The following is a 22,018-nucleotide window of genomic DNA, read 5'->3' on the forward strand; positions in this document are numbered from 1 at the left end:
ATACTGTGAACGAGAATAACTAATAATGAATATGTAATTCTCCCCAGTTCTACCATTTATTAGGAGTCTGTGAGGTGAGTTACATTTTGGGTTACTGTAGTTGGTAAGGTCCTTTCTGGCCCCGAACTCTGTTCCTTTCTTCTTCTTCATTCACCTTTTTATTGTTGATGGTGGGGAATTATTTTACCTCTTGGGAGTCATATTTGAAAATGTAATATATTAGTTAGGGATCAGATTAGATCGCTGTTGAAAAGAGCCCCCAATATACAGTAGCTTAAACAAGACATTATTTCTCTCTGACATAGAGGTCTAAAGGGGCATTCTAGTGACAGTATGATCTTATCCTGGTGTCAGAAGCACTATCTTGTTACTCTAACATTATCAACACTCAGGTTTTAATTCCTTGGTTGAAAATGGCTGTTTCAGCTACAACCAGTGATCAATTTATTGTAAAACTAATGAAGATTCAGCTTCAGGATCCTTCATTTGCATGGGTCCTTTCCATGTGACATGTAATGTTGGAGAGGCTACAGGCTTTTCTGAGATATGACTGTAAGGATACTTCTTGTGTCATAGGCCCCTCTGGCAGTCTGGTGAAGTCTATGGACCCCTTTTCAGAATAGTGTTTTAAAAAGCTTAAAGTATAATACATAGGACTAAAAAAGAAGCTAAGTATACTAAAGATCAATAATCAAAATATTTTAAAAATTTTATGATACAGAGGGGCGCTGGGGTGGCTCAGATGGTTGAAGTCTGACTCTTGGTTTGGCTCAAGTCATGATCTCAGTGTCCTGAGATGGAGCCCCACGTGGGGCTCCATGCTCAGCAGGGAATCCCCTTGAGATTCTTTCCCCTTTCCTCTCTCTCTTCCTCTGCTCCTCTCCCCTACTCTCGAATAAATAAGTAAAATCTTTTTTTTAAAGAATTTTTTTAAAATTTTTATTTATTTATGATAGTCACAGAGAGAGAGAGAGGCAGAGACACAGGCAGAGGGAGAAGCAGGCTCCACGCACCGGGAGCCCGACGTGGGATTCGATCTCTGGTCTCCAGGATCGCGCCCTGGGCCAAAGGCAGGGGCCAAACCGATGCGCCACCCAGGGATCCCAAATAAGTAAAATCTTAAAAAAAAAATTGTGATATAGAAATATATGTGCTTCTTTATTACACATTAAACAATCAGATCTAGTGACGAGACTAATAACTACCCTAATTTTGAACTTGTAATGAACATTGAAGATATTTCACAAATCTGTATTAATTGGAATATCATATGAGCATATATAATTCTACTGGTGACAAAGTCACAGGCAAAGAATACAACTATGCTTTTGTCTACATTTATAATAGAAGGAAAAATTTTAAGTCACACTCCCCAAAGTTGGAGACCCAAGTGATACATTTTCATGGATTCTGTATTGGTTCCCCTAATTATTGGCCAACAGTTATCCTTATATTTGACTGTCTTTATTTTCCATTTCAGTTTCTCTCTGTGTTTACTTCTTTTCATTTTCATCAATATATATTGTGATTATCTCAATTCCTCTGTTTCAGTAGCTCAACTTTTTTAGTAAAGACTATTATGTCTTTTTAATGTTTATTTGCCTTTTAGTGAATTATTTTTTTTTAAGATTTTTTTATTTATTCATAGAGACAGAGACAGAGAGAGAGAGGCAGAGACACAGGCAGAGGGAGAAGCAGGCTCTATGCAGGGACCCTGATGTGGGACTCCATCCTGGGATTCCAGGATCATGTTCTGAGCAAAAGGCTCAACCACTGAGCCACCCAGGGATCCCTTTGGTGAATTACTTTATTCATCATTTTCCCTTTGATTCACAAGCCCTTTTTAAAATTTTATTCTCATCTTTTATTTGATCTCTTGCTTTCTTTAGTTGATATTCTTATTCATTTTTTTTATGCAGTGATGCAAATTCAGGGAGTTTCCTTGTGTTCCTTGAATTAGATTTTCTTCTAATTTGAGCATTTTGTCTGTTTCTTCAATGTTTCCTTCTACCCTGTGTCTCTCTCTCTTTTGATTTTCACTCTTTCCTTCTTTCTTTTTAAAAACGTCCAGATTAAGTTTTCATGGTTGTCATTTTATTCTTTTTTATACTTGGCTCTGTCCAGGCATACATTTTATTTGCTGTGATACAGTGCAAGTGATTTCTTGACTTTCACTCTGCTGTATCTGAGACCACTTTTCCCCTCTGAATTGTAATTAGGGGACTGGGGGTTTTGTTCCTTATTTACTCCTCTATAGCCTGAGGAAATTTAGCCTGGAGTGTGAATGTATGTATGTGTGTGGGGTCTTTGTTTTCTCATCTAGATTTTGTTGAATACCAACCTTCACTCCACTATCCCAATGGAGCATACCATGTACAGCATTGAAGTCTTTGCTTCCGTTAAAGAAAACCAGCATTGGTCTTCACTTTTCTTGTTTTATCTTCTTTTTTTTTTTAAGGCTTAACTTTTACTCATCCAACATTTTTTTTTAAGATTTTATTTATTTATTCATGAGAGACACGGAGAGAGGCAGAGACATAGGCAGGGGGAGAAGCAGGTTCCCTACAGAGAGCCCAATGTGGGACTCAATCACAGGACTCCAGGATCACGACCTGAGTCAAAGGCAGACACTCAACCACCGGGCCACCCAGGCACCCTTATCTTCTTCTTTTCCAGTTTCCATTTCTGCTTTTTGAAAAGAAGGATGAAGAAGACGAAGAAGAAAAAGGAGGAGAAGGAGGAGAAAGACAAGAGTGGTTATTGAGTTTGCTTTTCTTTAGACTTGAGATTAGTGAGAATTTTTCAAATGCATTACAATGTCTGGATGGTGGAAGTGGTGTTAGGAGCTGAGCTACATACTCCTCAGCTCAACTCCAGAATCTCCTGCTTCTTTCTTTGAACACCTGTTTTTGAGGTTTTAGCACCAGTTTAATTACCTTTTCTTGTTTGCTGGTTCCTAGTAAGTTTTTGGATCATTCCATTAGGTGAAATAGGATAGAAGTTCTTTGAAGAAGTTCTAATCTTATATTGTATCCCAGAAAAACAAGCCTCAGTTTTAGAGCAATAAAATGGACCTATGTATACCTAATTCAAAGAGCTGTTAGGACAAAACAACGGATTGATGTTTACAAAGTGCCCAGTGCTGCATTTGGTATGAAGAAGGCAGGTGGTAGTTGATGGAATTCATTTAATTTAAATAAAATGAATTATTTGTCCAGTATACCAATAAAGCTGGGAAAAAAATAAAATGAGTAACTTTAATAGCATCTTTATATATACTACAAACTATGAAATATGTACATTTACAAATTTCCTCAAGATATGTGTATTAAAAAAAAGATTTTACTTATTTATTTGACAAAGAGAGAGAGAGAGAGAGCACAAGCAAGAGGAGCGGCAGGCTGAAGGTGAGGGAGCGCCCCATGCAGGGCTCCATCCCAGTACCCCAGGACCATGAACCTAGCCAAAGGCAGCTGCTTAACTGACAGAACCACCCGAGCATCCCGATATATGCATATTCTAATACTCAAAAATATGAATACATTTATTACAAAGGTACATTATCAATGCCGACAACCAAAACAAGTTTTATACTTAGGCCATTAACTTAAGATTGACCCGCTAATTTATTTCCTGAATTGTGATCTTTTTTAGGTGAGTCAGGGGAATCAGGAGAAATCATGGTCATCTGTAGGAAACATGTCAATATATTTGCAGCCAATTTCTGATTATCACATGGGGATTTTCTGCCCGTTTGATTATCAGGGCCTTCCAGATGATGCCCAGAAAACAAAACAAAACAAAACAAAACAAAACAAAACAAAACAAAACAAAAAAAGATTCTGCTGTTTGGTATGGTGCAAATTAATTTTTTTCCTTTCTCTTAGTGAAATCTAGACCAGATGGTGATTCCCAAGCAAATGGGGAATCTTCCCAAAAGAGGGAAGACCCTCTTATTTAGGAGTCTATACAGATAATCTCTTTCCATACCAACTCTATGTTAGAAATTTGTGCTGCCTCCTGTGGGTGGGAATGCAAACTGGTACAGTAGACAGTGTGGAGGTTCCTTGAAAAGTTAAAAATCACGGGTGGGTGGACGGGGGAAATAGGGGATGAGTATTAATAGAACACTTATCATAATGTGCTGAGTAATGTATAGAATTGTTGAATCACTATATTGTACACCTGAAACTAATACAACATTGTATATTAAGTATATTGGAATTAAAATTTTAAACTAAAAAAAAAGATATCTTTTCTGCCTCTTCCATAAGCCTCCTGAAAGAAGGACACATTTGGCCTTTATTAAATGAAAGGAGGCAGGGAAAACCTTGTAGAACTACTCATTCAAAGAATCAAGTATATGTTGTTTGATAAAAATAAAAATTTATATTAGAATGACAGGGAGGACAATGTGAACCTTTCCTCCCATGTTTCCTTCTTCCCTTATTTTTCCATTATACAACTGTAAATTCCTATGCAAGGAGGAATTCAGTCTTGTCTTTTTTATTCCACTTTCTGCCCCTATCACCTAGCAGAGCAACTGACACAATAGTAGGTGTGTAAATAGTTTTTTAATAAATCAACATGTGTACTTAATGTGTGAGCTAAACATTCCTATCTGATTTACAGACATCTTTTATTAAGCTTGTCAGATCTAAAAAACATTTTTCATTTTTCTGAGGAACTATACATACAATTAGAGGACTGTGCAACTAGTCATTATCTAATGCTATCTGAGGAATTGCGGTCACAACTGTTCTTGGAGACTACACTATTTCCAAGCTTCCTTATAGTTAGGGTCAAGTGCATCATTTTGCTTTATCCTACTGGGCAGACTAGATTCTAGAGCCATTTGAAGAGAAAATTGTGGGTGTGGTCATCATAACTTCCCCAGGTATTGATAGTATTTATAGTATGATTACTAGAGATTCCTCAGACTTCATATCTATGTCCTGACCACAGTCTTCTGTCAAAAAAGAAAATGGCTGTATTTTATTATTGGAGTGTGTGTATGTTGAAAAATGCACTTGACCAATATAGTCAAAGAGTCGAGAAAAGGCCATGATTCATTCCTTGGGTGTTCCCTTTTCTGGTTGATGGGTGGTTTATGTTAGTCAAGGCTATTGCATTCTCCAAAATTAACAGGCGCGTACCTACATATTGTGTTTTAATATACTCCTTTCACAACTGGTAGCATTCTTTACTTAGGATCAAAGGATATTCAAATGCTGAAAATGCTTTGCACTTTCTAGTCTCCATCAGTTTGTTTATCCTCACCCCTTAATGGTAGATGCCATCTGTTGTTCTTATAAATGTGTTGAGGTCACATTTATCCTTTAAAGCCATATCAAATGCATTCATATATCATACAGTGCTTTTCATTATGGTTCAATTTATCTTAGCTTCTGAAATGGAAATTACGTATATGTAGTTAGAGTAAAAAAGAGTCCAGAGCAGTGACAAGAAGTCAAATAGGTGCAGGCAGACCAGAATGAAGCACGTTGAAAAGACAGCAATAAGAATTTGATGATACCTGCACTGGGAATTTATCTTGAGAATTTAGCATCCCGGGGATCCCTGGGTGGCTCAGCGGTTTAGTGCCTGCCTTTGGCCCAGGGCGCGATCCTGGGGTCCCGGGATCGAGTCCTGCGTCGGGCTCCTTGCATGGAGCCCGCTTCTCCCTCTGCCTGTGTCTCTGCCTTTCTCTCTCTCTCTATCATGAATAATTAATTAATTAATTAAAAAAAGAATTTAGCATCCCTACTTCATTCACTATTATCTTTCATGTTCTAGTATTTTCCATTTATTAGGCAGGTTGCAGTGGGGATATGGGCTGTGTCTTGTGATATTCTGCATATCTTTCAATATATTAGTGTTGAAAATTGTTATGGGCTCACACAACCGGGGCCTAAAAGAACCAGTCAAATCAAGTGAAATGAGCTGGAAATTTTTAAAAAATATTTATTTTATTAATTTTAGAGAGAGAGGGAGTTTAAGGGTAAGGGGCAAAGGGATAGGGAGAGAGAAACACAAGTAAACTCTGTGCTGAGTACAGAGCTGACTTGGAGTTCCACTAGGAGCTAAATATGGGGCTTGATCTCAAGGCCCTGAGATGAGACCTGAGCTGAAACCAGAGTCAGACACCCAACTGACTATGCCACCCAGTCATCCTGAGCTGCAGGATTTTCAATGAACTTTGAAATGATTGCCAGCAAAGCCAATATTATTCTTCTTGAGGTGACCAGATCTCACTTATTAGCTACATGAATCCATTAATTAATACAAGGAAATTTTGTGGGCACTTGCTCTACATCTATAGCTAGTTTTCTTGCAGGATGTTGTGCTAAGTGCTATATCATTTTTACTGATAGGGTTTAGTGAACATACATACATAAACATACATAAAAATTTTAAATTTCAAAGTGATGGTTTGGGACATTAGAACAAATATGAATGGTTAATGCAATTTCTTAGTTTTTGTGACATAACCATAACTTCATTAGGAACTTCTCTTTTGCATTGTCAAAACACGTCTGAAATATCTTGCTAACTGATACTGTTGAATGAGGGTGGTCTCTATTCACAAAAGGGAGGGCATACCACTTCTCAGTGGGAACTCTTTAAAAATAATTTCACTGCTCTTTTAAAAAATATGTAATGAATTGAAATTATTCTTAAATATTTAAATTCACTTCTTCAATGAATTCAGTAAGATAAATCAATCCCTCCTTACTCCTTTACCTGGACACTTTTAATTTTTTAATTTTTTTTTATTTTTTAAGATTTTATTTATTTGTTTGAAAGAGAGAGAGGGAAAGAGCATGAGCATGAGCAGGGGGAAGGGTAGATGGAGAGAGAGAAGCAGAATCCTCACTGAGCAGGGAATCCAACATGGGACTCAACCCCAAGACCCAAGATAATAGCTTGAGCCAAAGGCAGACACCCAACTGCTCAGCCACCCAGATGGCCCTATTTATTTCTTTAGTAATCTCTACACCCAACATGGGACTCAAACTCACAATCCCTGAGATTAAGTCACATGCTCTTCCAACTGAGCCAGCCAGGTACCCCCTACCTTGACACTTTTAAAGTGATCTACCTATATTTTAATTACTCTTGGGGCCTCCTGCCTTGAAACAATTGTAGAATTTTATTTTTCACTTACAAATAAGATAGGTCATTGATAATCACTTAGTATGAAAAAACACGGTATCCATAGTGACTATGGGGATAAAGCTTATCTCCATATTAGCTTGAGTAAGGAGTGGCACATTAACCTTCATGAAAATTTGCCTTTGAAGAAGAAAAATTAGGATGATAGAAGAAAGATTAAAGAAATGTGATCAGTTGCCAAAGGAGATGAGAGAGCCTGATTTGGGGTTGCTGGAATCATTACTAATGATGAGAGGTATTTTATAAATGTTAGATATTTTTTTTAAATGTTAGATATTATATACAAAATGCATAAAAATACACAAAATATACTTTCACATCTGTAGAGAATTGTGTGGCCATTTGAAATATGTCCACAAATTCTTTAACACACCTCCCTTCAAGAAGTGGAGTCTAAATTCCTTCCCCTTGAGTGTGGGCTGGACTTCAAGATTTGCTTTTAACAAACAGAATAAAGCAGAAGTGATAGCATGCAGCTTAGGAGACAAGGTCATAAAGGGCACTGCAGCTTCCTCTTTGTTCTCTCTGTCTTGGATTGCTTGCTCTGGGAGGAAGCCAGCTGCTATGTTTTAATTAAGGACACACGGGCAGCTCTGTAGAGAGACCCACACAGTGAGGAAGTGAGGCCTCCTGCAAATAGCAAGTTAGGATCTGAAGCATCTTGTCAACAACCTTGTCAGTGAGCCATCTTGGAAGTGGATCCTCCTGCCCCAGTCATGCCTTCAGGTGATTGCAGCCCTCGCTGATATCTTGACTGCAACCAAATGAGAGGCTCTGAGCCAGAAGCACCAAATAAATCTGCTTCTGAATTCCTGGCCTGCAGAAACTATGGGATAATAAACACTTGTTATTTTAAGCCACTAAATTGGGGAGGAGGGGATTTGATAGATAATGAATACAAATTCCTAAAATAGGATTTATTTTCAAGAAACAGAATTAATTTCAGCTGCTTTGATCTAAAAGAGGTATAATATACGAAGTTGGAAGGATTGAAAAATTGGTATTTAGGCCATATTTACAGAATCATACCACTATTTTCACCTATAAGAGGAACTGCTACCTCTGCCACTATTAGGACAGTGAAAAATCGAGATGCTCCCCCTAAAACTGCTGACCTCAACGAAGCAGGAAGCCTCTGCTACTGTTACCACTGCTACAATACCCACAAAGCTCCTACCTGGATATGGGAATGTGGCTGCAGAATAAAACCAGCATGTGTATTTCTAGAATCAACCAAAGCTTCAGGAAAAAAAAAAATGTCTCTGCTTTACTTCTGCAGTCCAAGTTGCATGAATATACATCTGGTTGGGGAAAATACAACACAAAACAAAAACCAAATTAAAAACTTGCCTCTAGGACCCTAGGTGTATTTATAGCTTTTTAGCTTCTGTAGTGCAGGAAAGCACACCATAGGTATTGGATATTTTTGTGTTTCTATAAATATTCTTGAGCTTTGTTCTTCAACATAGGTAAGTTGCTTGAACACATTTCGATCCTTCTGAGTCTTGCTTTTAGGATTTGCTAAGCTATGCTTAGCCTAAGGCTAATTTTTTCTTATGACTGAGGCAAAAACCTCCCAAGTACTCTACCCAATGCCCTTGTGGATTATGAGGTTTTCTAATCTAGTTGGTGGGCACCACTCCACACCCAGTGTGGATGCCAGGTACTGTTTTTTTCTAACTCTTCCCTTTGCCTAAGATATTTTCCTCACACACACAGGATGATCATTACTCTCCTCAATCCTGAAAGAATAGCCTTTGTGGATCTCTGGGGTCCTGTCAGTGTGCAGCTCCGTCTCTGTATCATCCTGTGAGCTCTGTCACTTTGCTCTCTCTAGACTTTTAGTCCTTTCTCCTTAATTCAGGAAGTCCATCTGGTTCCACCTGGGTTTCTTCACCCTGCACTACAGCCTAGAAACTCTCAAGCCAGTAAGCAAGGGTAATCATAGGGTACACCTCATTTGTTTCCTGTTCCTCAGAGATCACTGTCCTTCCTTGCCTGATGTCTAGCGTCTTCAAAATTGTTTTTTCAACTACTTTGTTCTTTTGTTGTTATTGTTGCAGATGAGAGCATAAATCTGCCCCTGTTATTACATCTTGGCCCCTTATTGATTTTTTGATCAAAATCTGTATCACATCCCATAGGAAAGAATTCCAACCCAACACATGTATTATTTCCCAGCTGACACCATAAATGTCTACCTCAATTAGTCATTCTACTGTTTTACAAGACTGATTGCTACTGTGTGCTGGAATACATGGTAAGATCATTGTTTGCCATAGGCATTGATTCATCACATACCTTCTTTTCTGTACATTTAACTCTTTGGTCAATAGTTGAGTGAACAAGGCATTTAATAAGTCTATGGATGGTAGTACTGGTGCATATACGACAAATAGGAAAGATAATACATTTCCAGAATACATTTCTCTTCATTAGGATGATCTCTGCTTCCCTATGATGGAAGGTTTCCAATGTGGTCAACCTGCCACTAGGAATGAGGTACTGTGTAGATGGGCTCAACTGCTGGTTTCTGGTTGTTGGCAAATTAAGTTGCTGCAGTGGAAATAGCCAGATCAGCCTGGATGAGGGAAAGTCCATTCCTCCCACCATGGCTACCTCTTCCTAAGGCTATTCAGCAAGTACTTGATGGCTGGGGAAAGAATTTGACTGACATCCATGAACAGTCCTACTTGTCCTCCAGATTTTTAAGTCACTTAAAAATCTATATGGTTGACTTGTAGTTATCATTCACAGGGCACAAATAACTTTTACACTTTAGGCCAATTCTGAGAGATTATCTGTCTGTTATCTATTGCTTTTTAGCAATCATCCCAAACTTAATGGCTGAAGAAAACATTTACTTTGCTCAAGAATCTATTTAGGTAAGTCTCACAGGGATAGTACCTCTCTACTGTACTTAGCGCCACTAGTAGTGACTTGAAGGCTGGGGCTGGATTATTCTAAAGGCTTGGTCACCCACATATCTGAGGGTTGATGCTACTATTGGCTACATCTTCAGCTGGGGTGGGGCTGGAACCTCTAGATGTGGCTTTTCTGTGTGGGTACTTACTTTCCTCACAGCACAGTTACTGGGTTCCAAAGGTAAGCATAAATGTCCCAGGAAGAGTTAAAGAAAGCTGCACTGTCTTTTATGACAGCCTTAGAAGTCACATGACATTGCCTCTGCCACAGCCACAGACCTGCCAAATTCAAGGAAAGGGATCACAGACCTCATCTCTCAATGGGGGAATGTCAGTGTCACGTTATAAGGAGTGTGTATAGGATGAGATATATTGGTGTGGCCATCTTTGGAAAATAAAAATCTGCCCGTCCATCGTGCACTTCTCCTGTGGACTTCCTTATTATGAATTTTTCATTCTTGTCCCTTCCAAGATCTTTACCGTATAGCCATATTGGTAGCCCTTGCACATGGATTGATACTGATCTATATTTCTGAGCACATCTATTTCCAAGCAGAGGATAAACATATGTACTGCTCAGAGTTCTTGTCACTGAATGTATCTGCCTCATTGTCCATCATAGCCAATGTTGAGTAGCACTATAATGCTGAGGCATTCCTTTTATGGAAGGTGCCAACATGTTATGCAGAATGATCTGAAAGCCTTTCTTTAATTTTCTTATTCCCTAAGCAATTGTCATGGATGGGATGAAGGGGATATGGCAGGCAGTGCATCAGGAGTAGGAGTACTGAGAATATAAGCTATGTGTTTGTGAAAAATGCTGGTGTTGTTAGAACCTCCTTGAGCCTAATCTTTTTCCTTGAGGAGGGAGTACAGCTGCACACAACTTTAGCGATTGATAACAGTTCCGTTCCTGACAGGAAGAACAGGTTACATAGCCACTTGAAATCCAATGGCTAGGTAGTATGGTAGGCTAAATAATGGCTCCTCAGTACATCCACATCCTAATCTCTAGAACATCCATGGTGCCTTAAATAGCAAAAGAGATTTTGCATGTGTGGTTAAGAATCTTGAGATGATTACCTAAGATTACCTGAGTGGATCCAATATAATTACAACATTCCCTAAAAGGAGAACGCAAGGGGAATCCAAGGCAGAGCCAGAGGAAAGAGCAATGTAATGATGGAAGCAGAGATTGAAATGATGCCTTGGGAAGAAGGAGGAAGGGGCCAGAAGCTAAGGTCCAGTCACCACAAGCACAAAAAGGCAAGGAAGTAGATTTTTTTCTACAGAGCTACTGAAAGGAACCAGTTCCCCTGTCAACACCTTGACTTTAGTTCGGTGAAATTGATTTGACTTCTGACCTCCAGGACTGTAAAGAGAATAAATTTGCATTGTTTTAGTCTACTACATTATCTTCCTGTAGCTGCTGTAACAAATTACCACAAACTTGGTGGCTTAAAATAGCAGAAATGTATTCTCTCATAATTCCGGAGGCCAGAAATCTCAAATCATTATCACTGGGTACAATCAAGGTGTTGGCAGGGCTGCACTCCCTCTGGAGGCTCTAGGGAGTGTCTTGTCTCTTCTAGCTTCTGGTGGCTGCTGGCCTTCCTCAAGGCTTGTGGTCACATCCCCCCAATCTCTGCTTTTCTCTTCATGTTGTCTTCTGTGTATCTTCTCTTCTGTCTTCTGTGTCCTTTCTCTCTCTCTTATGAGGACACGCATGATTGCATTTAGGGCCCACCCAGATAATCCAGGATAATCAACCCATTTCAAGATCTTGAACTTAATCACATCTGTAAAGACCCTTTTCTCCTATAAAGTACCTTTATGGGTTTCAGAATTAGAGCTTGATATCTTTGGTTGGTCATCATTCAGCCTACTACAACCAAGTTTGTGGTAATTTGTTACTGTGCAAATGATACAGGTAGGTACTAAGTCTCTACTAGGGCACAGTAGCAAGCCAAAAGCTGTTTCTCAGAAGGAAAATTGTTGTCTTTAAGGAGAGCGTGGTTCTCTTAGGAAACCCTAGGAGCCTGGACAGTGGTGTGGTTCTTTGAATGCAGCTCTTCAGATCTGCCATAGACATTTCAAACTTTATTGAATATGTTGTTGTAAGGGGCACATGTTAGCCTAGACCAGTTGGAGAACTTTCTCTTTCTCTCTGTTCCATGTAAAACAGGTTGAGGGTCACTTAGTGGATGGCCAGGTACCATGAACTCACATGGCACCTCTTCTTTCATTTTTGAGGAGATATTCTGACATGTTCCAACTATTGGACTCACGGAAACTTCTCTAAAGTAGCAGGACCCTGACTTTATCTGCCACATGTGTGTGCCTTACTAAGGCATTCCAGTCCTATTAACCATTTGCTATATATTCTTTCAAATCCCTTTATTTTTATTTATATATACTCATATGTATTTACTTCTCACTTAGCTACTCTTCATCTTTTTCTCACTGAAAAATGTACAGTAGTGGGTTAACCAATGCTGACGTCCACTCTCACCCACAGAGTCCCCTGTGAATTGAATGAAAGAAAGACATTTTGGAATGAGAATGCACAATATGATAACAGGCATCCTTCTTCAAGTTCATTTAAGCCAGAAGCAAAAAGAATTGGTGTGGTTTGTCTTTTTTGTATTTGGGGAATTTGCAGGTGGGTCTGACTAGTAGATCCTTCTGTTTCTGAGCCAGATGTGCTCACAAATAGAAGTACCACACATTTACCGTATGTATGCTTGTGTGAATGAATTCCTCCCTCATTAAAAGCTGAGGATTGTAATACAAAGCAATATCCTCTTTCTTCATTTGACAGGCACAACTAGGTGATGTGAATATTTATCTTTCAATGGATAATTTCCAGGAGAACGAAGAAGGAAAGAATAATAAAAACTAAAATAGAAGGGGGAAAAAAGGATATGTGTTTGAGAAATACCGCCTTGGTTGCATTGTAGAGAATGGAGTGGAGGAGAAAGAGCCAGGAAGACTAGATAAAGGCTATTGCCATTCAAAACAAACAAAACAAACAAAAACAACCAACCCAGAATGAAATACTGATAGATGTAACAATATGGATGAAACTTGAAAACATTATGTTAAGTGAAAGAACTCAGACACAAAAGGCCACATGCTGTATGATTTCATTTATATAAAATGTCCAGAATAGGCAAATCTATAGACAGAAAGTAGATTAGCAGTTGCCAAGACTGGAGAAGGGCAAAGGGGAGTAGGTGGCAGGATGATTACTAATGGGAATGGAGCTTCCTTTTGGGGTGATAAACATGTTCTGGAATTAGATAGTGGTGATGGTTGCACAACTCTGTGATTATACTAAAAATCACTGAGTTTACAATTTAATAGTAAAGGAATTTTTTGGTAGGTGGTATCATATTTCAACAGAACTGTTAGATTTATTTTAAAAATCAAAGCAAGATATCAAAAGAATTTTGCCTAACAAATAATTTCTCTCTTTTTTAAAAGATTTTATTTATTCATTCATGGGAGATAGAGGCAGAGACACAGGCCGAGGGAGAAGCAGGCTTCATGCAGGAAGCCTGACGTGGACTTGATCCTGGGTCTCTAGGATCAGGCCCTGGGCTGAAGGTGGCACTAAACCACTGAGCCACCTTGGCTGCCCCTAACAAATCATTTTCTCAAACTTCCTATCAGATGTAGCATTTCCCCAAGCCTTTGAAGAACAGACCTATGTGGTAATATTACAGGTAGTTTCTTTTCAGGACCATTTAATTAATATGGTGGACAATCTAACAAAAATGAAAGGAAAATGTCACCAACAAAATCAAGGACTTTTACTTAATTCAGTTAATGGACAGGAAAGATAAAAATCTTCTGATACTAAAAGGTTAGGGAAAAACAGTTTGCCCAACTGAATCATAAATCGAATTATAAAAGCCTCAGCAAACATTAGGAATAGTAATCCTCAAGGAAGCAAATTCTCCTTTATTTATGGTAATTGCTATTCAACATAATGGACACCCATTGGTGCCTTTCAGAGCATTCCCAATGTTAGCTTACGGTAACTGGGGAAAGTCCTTTATTATAAGACAAATAAATTATCTTAAATAAACAAATAGGCATTTTGTTATAGGTGGGTAGGCCTCATCATGCATCATATATATAACTATCCAAACTGAATTTGGGGCAATTTTCAAGCTTTTGTTTGTTTGTTTAAAGAAAATCGAGCAATATAGTAGATTTGGTGGATGTTGCAATGTCTATCCTATATCAATTTCCCCCTTGTTTCTTACTAACAGAACCCTGATTATGTTTGGAAGGGTGTTGTGGGCTGACCTGGGTCCTTTTCTTTCTTTCTTTCTTTCTTTCTTTCTTTCTTTCTTTCTTTCTTTCTTTCTTCTTTCTTTCTTTCTTTCTTTCTTTCTTTCTTTCTTTCTTTCTTTCTTTCTTCTTTCAAGATTTATTATTATATATATTATTTGAGAGAGACAGAAGGAAAGAGTGGGAGGGGGCAGAGGGAGACTCCAAGCAGACTCCCTGCTGAGCTTGGAGCCCGACACAGGGCTCCATACCATGACCCATGAGATCACAAAACCAGGAGCCAGATGCTCAACCAATGGAGCTACCCAGCTGTACTGTGAATTGTGTGCTTTTAAGATTCATATATTGAAGTCATAGCCTCCAGTACCTCACAGTGTTACTGTTTTTGGATAGGACAATTAAAGAGATAATTAGGTTAAATGAGGTCATTAGGGTGGGCCCTAATCTAATATGACTGGCATTCTAATAAGAAGAGGACATTTGGATATAGATTACACTCAGAGAAAAGACCATGTGAAAATAGAGACAAGGTAGCCGCCTACAAACCAAGGAGAGAGGCCTCAGAAGAAACCAACCCTCTGACACCTTGATCTTGAACTTCTAGTCTCTGAAACTGTGAGAAAATAAAGTTCTGTTGTTTGGACCAAGTACTCTGCATACTTTGTTATGGCACCCCTAGCAAGCTAATATAAGGGGTAAAAAAAAATCTTTATTTTCAATTTTTTTTCAATTTGCAAGCATGGGTGGACATGACTGAGCATTCTGGCCAAGGATATATACAAGCAGAAATTATTCCTTGGTTAACAATTTGCTAAAACTCTCTTGAAGAGGTCAGAATTAGCTCCTAGGTGCCCTTTGCTCTTTTCTTTCTTCCTGCCTGGAATGGGAATATAATTCTGACAATAGAGTAGCCAACCTGGGACCATGAAGCAACAGCCAAGGATGGCCACATGGAAAGACAAGAGACCTGAAGGTATCATAGAGCCACTGTACCAACCTGGAGCCACCTAATTTCAGGTTCTTTCAGATGAGAAAAACAAAACATTTAATGTGTTTAGCTACTTTTTTCCCTTTCAAGTGTCTACCTCCCACAGCTGAATGTAATTCCTAAATGATATCACAGATACTTAGTACATACATATTTTTAACCTAATGAGAAAGAGAATTGTGCTATATTGGGTATAGGTGAAAGATCTAATTGTAAATTATATGGAACATGAATTTATTTACTTCCAACCATCTGCTTAGCTATGCAGTTACCACCTTCTCATTTGTGAGCAAATTTTAAATGAGATAATTAAACAGAAAGATACTGACTTTTTATTTATTTAAAGTGGGCAATGATGCTTACAAATGCACTCATTCAGTATTCAAGAAAATTTCAAAGGAACTATGACTTCATAGCCAGCACATTTAGATGTGAAGAAGTCTACTGCTGTGATCACTGGAGTAGGTTTTAGAGTGGCATCATGGGATTCCTTATAAATTCTCTTGTAAATTGTCATATGGGCAACCTGACCTCTGGCTCATAAGTCTGTGTGGTCTGCGGACTAGCTGTGGGTCTGCAAACGTTATCAATGAGCAAAGAGATGGGGAGATAAGGAACCTATCACTAAATGTAGAAGAACTACACCACTGTTTAGTTCGGGTTACTTGCTTACATGTTTTTTGCAGGACTTCTTAATGAAGGAAGCAGTATGTTGGCTTACATTCTGGTGCCAGCTCCATATCTCATTGCAGCTTGGTGAGTAGCACTTCCATGGACAACTTGCGTAAAACTAGCTAATCATGGCAGGAGGTAAGGCTGTGCGTGTCTGTCCTCCATGACTCACCAGGATGTCAGTCCAATTAAAATCATATTTCTATTAGGTCCAGACTGTAATGACTTTGAGCCCCAACTCTCTGTATTAGGAACTTGGCCATGCTTCTGAGAATCTCTAGAAAACTGTCTCATATTTGTTCAGGAAAAATTCACTCAAGTCCTTTCACTTTGGTTGCTAGCCAAGTCATCCCAGCATGGCCTATGGTGCGGATATTTTCAGTGACAAAACTGAAGAGCTCTATTATTTAAGATACATTTGGCTGCAAGGAACAGAATGCTCTCCTGTACCTTTATCCACCGTATCTTTAGCAATACAGACATTTAATTTTTTCACATAACAGAACGTCTGGAGGAAAGCAATTCTAGGTTTGAAATTGGCTCAACAATTATCTATGGCTCAGCCTCTTTGCACCTTTCCACTGTGTCATTGTTGGCATGTTGGCTTTTTGTCCTTGTAGAAGTCACTTAGGAAGGCTATGGGGTGGGGGCCCTCACAATTCTAGACATCATGGTTTAAAGCTGGAGATATCTTCTCTTTTATTCAAACAAGAAAACCCTTTCCTGAAGCAACAGATGTCATTCCCCCACCTCCAACCACACACACCCAGAAGATTTCCTGTTACATCTCATTGGTTAGAACTAGGTCTCAGGAACTGCCCTACCTTCAAAGGTATCTGAGAAAGTGATCGTGTGGTAAAGGGGACAGGATAAGTATAACTGGTTTAGTCAGTTAGGATTCATCTCCTTGGGCTCCACTCACTGATACCCCAAATTAGATCAAGGTTCTGTTGGCCGAGAAGAAGGGAGGGTGCTTCTGTTGTGTAGTTATCCATCAGTATTTTCTAGGGACACTGTCTCCCCAAAGCCATCTTTCCTGATGGGCCAGAGCAATGCTAATGGCACTAAAGAGACCTAGGCTTCAAAGCAGCTCCATCGAGATCCAGCATCTCATAACTTCTCATGCAAAGAGCTGCTTTAGTTTCTAACACTTAGTATCTGAGCCCTTGATGGCATCTTCCTAACATACACTCACATCCTCCCATGACAGTGAGCCACAGTTTTCCAGCAATGGATCCATTTCAAATGCACATTCAGAAAGAAAACATTCTCTCAATGGAACATCATTCTACTGAGCGTTACTGCTGACCACACAGATATTATCACCCACTGTAGCTTGAACCCCTAACCACTTGGAGCCAATGAAAAACATCTTTTTTTTTTCTTTCAGACTTTGGTCTTTGCATTTGTAAATATACCATCAAGGTAGTTTTTTCCAGAACAAAGAAAAGTGTGTGCAACTCCTTACTTCTTGTATAACACCAAACTGCTAGATGCTTTGACATGGCAGTGTTCCAGCTCTCGTACTTCCTGTCAAGGTTCCAATAGATTCAAGTTTCAGCAAAGGATCGCACACTTACTCTATCCATCCTCTCCTTACAGCAGTTTCTGAAAAAAGAAACTGCTCTCAAGCAACTGGCCTAGTAATGGGATCTCAAACCTAAGATGGTGGCAAAAAGCACTTCCTTGTCTTCATCACCTAGCTAGTGAACCTTGTAATTAAATAATGCAAAGGAGTGTATGCTACATATGAAAACAATTGGTAGGATCCTATCAAATGCAATGATGTCTGTGTGTGTGTGTGTTCATCAAAATAAGCTGGATGACCTAGGAAGATTTTGAATAAGAAGAGTCAGAACTATGGGTAGGTTCTCACCAGTGGAGACAAAAAAAGGAGTGGGCTTTCCTGAGTGAGAGGTGCTTAATATTAATGTGTCTCAAGGTAGGGAGGTTAGAGCTGTCAGCAGAGGGAATATAGTTATATTCCCAGGTTTATAAGCAGTTTAGATAAATCTATGATTAATCTATCCATATTTTTTGAAGCTTTCTGTTTATATCGACTATTAGGGTTATTGTGGTGAGTTTCCTAGAAATACCGTGAGTCACCCAAATTCAACCATTTTCTTTCTTCCAACTCAGTTTCCTCATGCAATCTTGACCTTGACCTAGCTGCTTCCAATATAACAAATTCTGAACTTAAATGAATACAAGTCAGAAGTTTTATAAGTTTTATAAGATCTGCAATCTTACATTATTGTTATTGTTCATCCCAGTGACAGAAAATGGGGATATAACCTGTAGGCTCTTGAACTTTGTCCAACTGGTATACCTATATACTAATAGGGAAATGTTAGCACCTTCTGATCTTTTCCAGAATAAATTCTGGATATAACTCTCCAAATGTACTACTATTATTGTTTTATTTGTTTAGTACCAACTCTTTAACATCAGTTCCTTTTGAGAGAGGAGTAAAAAAAAATGGGTTAATTATTATATGCATGAGAATCAGTTTTCTACCTTTCCATTTTCTTTAACAAAAAAAACATTGACGATATGTATAAAGACATGCATGTGATCCTTGCCTTCTGATGAAAGGCAGTTTCTGGCTTCTACTGGCTAGATTTAATCTCATTAGGGAATTTGGAAAATTGAATTTCACGTGTCAGCAAAACTTATTGTTCCTTAAAGCATTTGAAAAACTGGCAAGGGTAGGGTGAGGATGGTAGAATCAGAAAATGGGATAGGATATATGGATCTGAAACAGGGCTTGAGAAATCTTCTTTATTCACACAAGACCAAATGTGTATTTACTGAAAACAACACATGGAGAGGATGGGGAGCTAGAACTTGCTTTGTTAAGCTAAAGCTTGGGAAATATTGTAATTGAAGATCCACCTGGTGTGTTCAAAGCAGATTATAAAGCCTGTTGAGCAGCAACCAATTTCTCTGGAAATCAGTTCGTACCTATGAACGTAGCTGGGTTGGCCCTGTGGTACTCAAATCAAATCAAACCACAGTTTTGGTTTCATTCATGATGTCTCTCTCTTTCCTCTCTCTCCCACACACAGACACACACAGAAACACACATATGGAAAGTTTTAATGGGAATGGGTATTTTGGTAGGTTAAATAATGGTCCCAAATATGTTCGTATTCTAATTCCTGAAATCCTTGTATTATTTTATACGGCAAAAGAGACTTGCAGATGTGTTTAACTTAAAGGTCTTGAGATGGGGGGAATATACTTATTATCAAAGGGGAGGGCCTAAATGCAACTGTAAGTATTTTATAAAAGAGAGGCAGGGGGAGATTTGATACAATAGAACAGGAGGAGGCAATGTGGCCACAGAGGTCAAGATTGTCCTGATGTAATAACAAGCCAAGGAATGTGAGCAGCTGCCAGAAACTGGAAGAGGCAAGTACTGGATTCTCCCTTAGAGCCACTGGAGGGAGTGTGGGCCTGCTGACACCTTGGTTTTGGCCCAGGGAAACTGATTTTGGACTTCTGGGTTCCAGAACTGTGACAGGATACATTTCTGTTGTTTTAAGTTACCAAGTTTGTGGCAATATGTTCCAGCAGCAAAAGGAAATGAATACAGATATGTAGTGGACTGGCATCTTAGGTAAAAAATTTTAAGGCAAAAATCAGAGACTGATAAATTGTTGACCACCACAAATCACTTAAAAACATACCACTTTGGAGAACAAGATAGCAAGTTTCGGCCCCAGCAAGCACTGGAACAGAGTGCTGCTTCTTTATTTGAGATGCCAGATGAAGTAATTGGCTTGCATTTAGAGGCTATGTTCTGGGGGAAAATATTTATCTTTAAACATAGACTCCTCACAAAAGTGAGGCAGATTCCTATCTCCCATCTCACTCTCAATCAAGGCTCTTTGAATGGAACAATGGACAAAATCACTTACGTGATTCAAATTGCTCTTTCTTTTCTACCAAGGTTGAATTTGTTTAAGATAAATAATAAAAGCTAACCAGTATAAAGACTCACCACATGCCAGATTATTTTCTAATTGCTTATACTAACTCATTTCAAGTCAGAAGCTGAAGTTCAAAGAGGTGAGTGACTTGATTAAAACGGATTTTTCTTATTTATTTATTCAAATAACCTTCCCATACAAAATTAAAGACATTTGAAAATCCCAACTTTTTGTCCCATAAGGCTTCCTTGGGGAGCTGCCTAATAAAGATGAGGGTCTCAATTTCCAGAACTTGTGGACCCTTTAAAAACATGCTCCTCCAAAAAGAAGCTCGTGTCTTGTTTTATGTGGACTTTCTCATCTATTCTCCATTCCATTCTTCATTCTCTATTCCAACTTGAAATGAAAAGATGTTCTTAGGAAACTTTTCCCTTCTTTGCTATTAACTGGAAGACATTCTGATATTTGCCAAACATCTATTTTCATAACCTGAATGGATGTTGCTAAATTAATACACATTTTATTCCCAAATTTTTTTTCCAGCAACTTCCGTGGCTATCAAAGCTAATCCATTCTGTGGTCCCTTTACTTAGTTTTAGTCCATTTTAAAAAATTACCTATTTTAATTTGTCTTTCATATAATGCATTTGAAATCACTCCTCCCTTCCTAACCACAGAACATTTTCTTGGGTTCAGTGAAATTGCTGCAATTTTATATAATCTTCAATAACTCTCTTACTAGAAGAGCCATATGTAAGCTTCAGCTGCAGCTTAAAGCTGCCATAAAGCTTTGTCTCCACCAGTTAAATAACCAGACTGGAGTACACTTGATGGGATTCTTCAGGTCTCCTGAATGACTAAGTGGTGTTGCTGCATAGTTGACGGGCACCCATGATTCAGAGAGATTGAAAAAAGGAGCGAATTGGTGGTGGCAGCCAATTCGGTCACAGGGCATGCAGGGGAGATCCAAGAATAATTCTGTAGCTTTAAAATTATCTGCATCATTACTGTGCACCCCACTTGTCTCACTGTTTAAAAAATATGAACTTCTTTCTCTCTTTTTTTATCCAGACAATTTGGCAGTCTATGGTGGTATTGTCTCTCTATCTAAGCTGTTTCTCCTTTTCTTTGCTATAGCAAAAATCTGGCTCTCTCCTAATGACACTGATTCTCCTGCATCTCTTTTGGGTTTATTTTCATGCTCTCCACATACCTTTGGCTTGTCAGGAAGGATGGTGCAGTTCTTGCACTGTTGCTGCTCCCAGATTCCCCTTCCTCTTGGCGCACTCATCCCATCTCCTGGCTGCTCTAAGTGGCTGCTGCTGACTACCCAAGGCTGCTTCCTTCTCTGTAGTAACACCTTTCTAGACATGTCTCCTAAGGCAAGGGAAACAAAAGCCTCAATAACCTATTGGGACTATACCAAAAGACAGATTCTGCACAGCAAAGGAAAAAAAAAATCAACAAATCAAAAAGGCAATCTACTGAATGGGAGAAGATATTTGTAAATGATATATCTGATAATGTTAGTATCCAAAATACTAAAGAACTTCTGGAACTCAAAACAAAAAAATGGGGGTGCCTGGGTGGCACAGTCAGTTGGGCATCCAGTTCTTGGTTTCAGCTCAGGTCATGATCTCAGGATCATGAGACTGAGTCCTTTTTTTTTTTTTTTGAGACTGAGTCCTACATCAGGCTCTGCACTTAGCTTGGAGTCTGCTTGAGACCCTCTCCTCCCCTCTGTCCACCTTCCACACATGGGCTCTATCAAATAAATAAATCTTTAAACAAAAAACTAAAAAACCCAAATAATCTAATTAAAAAATGGCAGAGGACACAGACATTTCTCCAAAGAAGACTTACAGATGGCCAAAAAAGAATGAAATCTTGCTATTTTCAACAACATGAATGGAGCTAGAGAGTATAATGCTAAATGAAATAAGTCAGTGAGAGAAAGACAAATACCATATGATTTCACTCATACGTGGAATTTAAGAAACAAAGCAAGGGAAAAAAGAAAG

This window comes from Vulpes vulpes, chromosome 4, assembly GCF_048418805.1.
Source record: "Vulpes vulpes isolate BD-2025 chromosome 4, VulVul3, whole genome shotgun sequence".
In the NCBI taxonomy this organism is placed as follows: Eukaryota; Metazoa; Chordata; class Mammalia; order Carnivora; family Canidae; genus Vulpes; species Vulpes vulpes.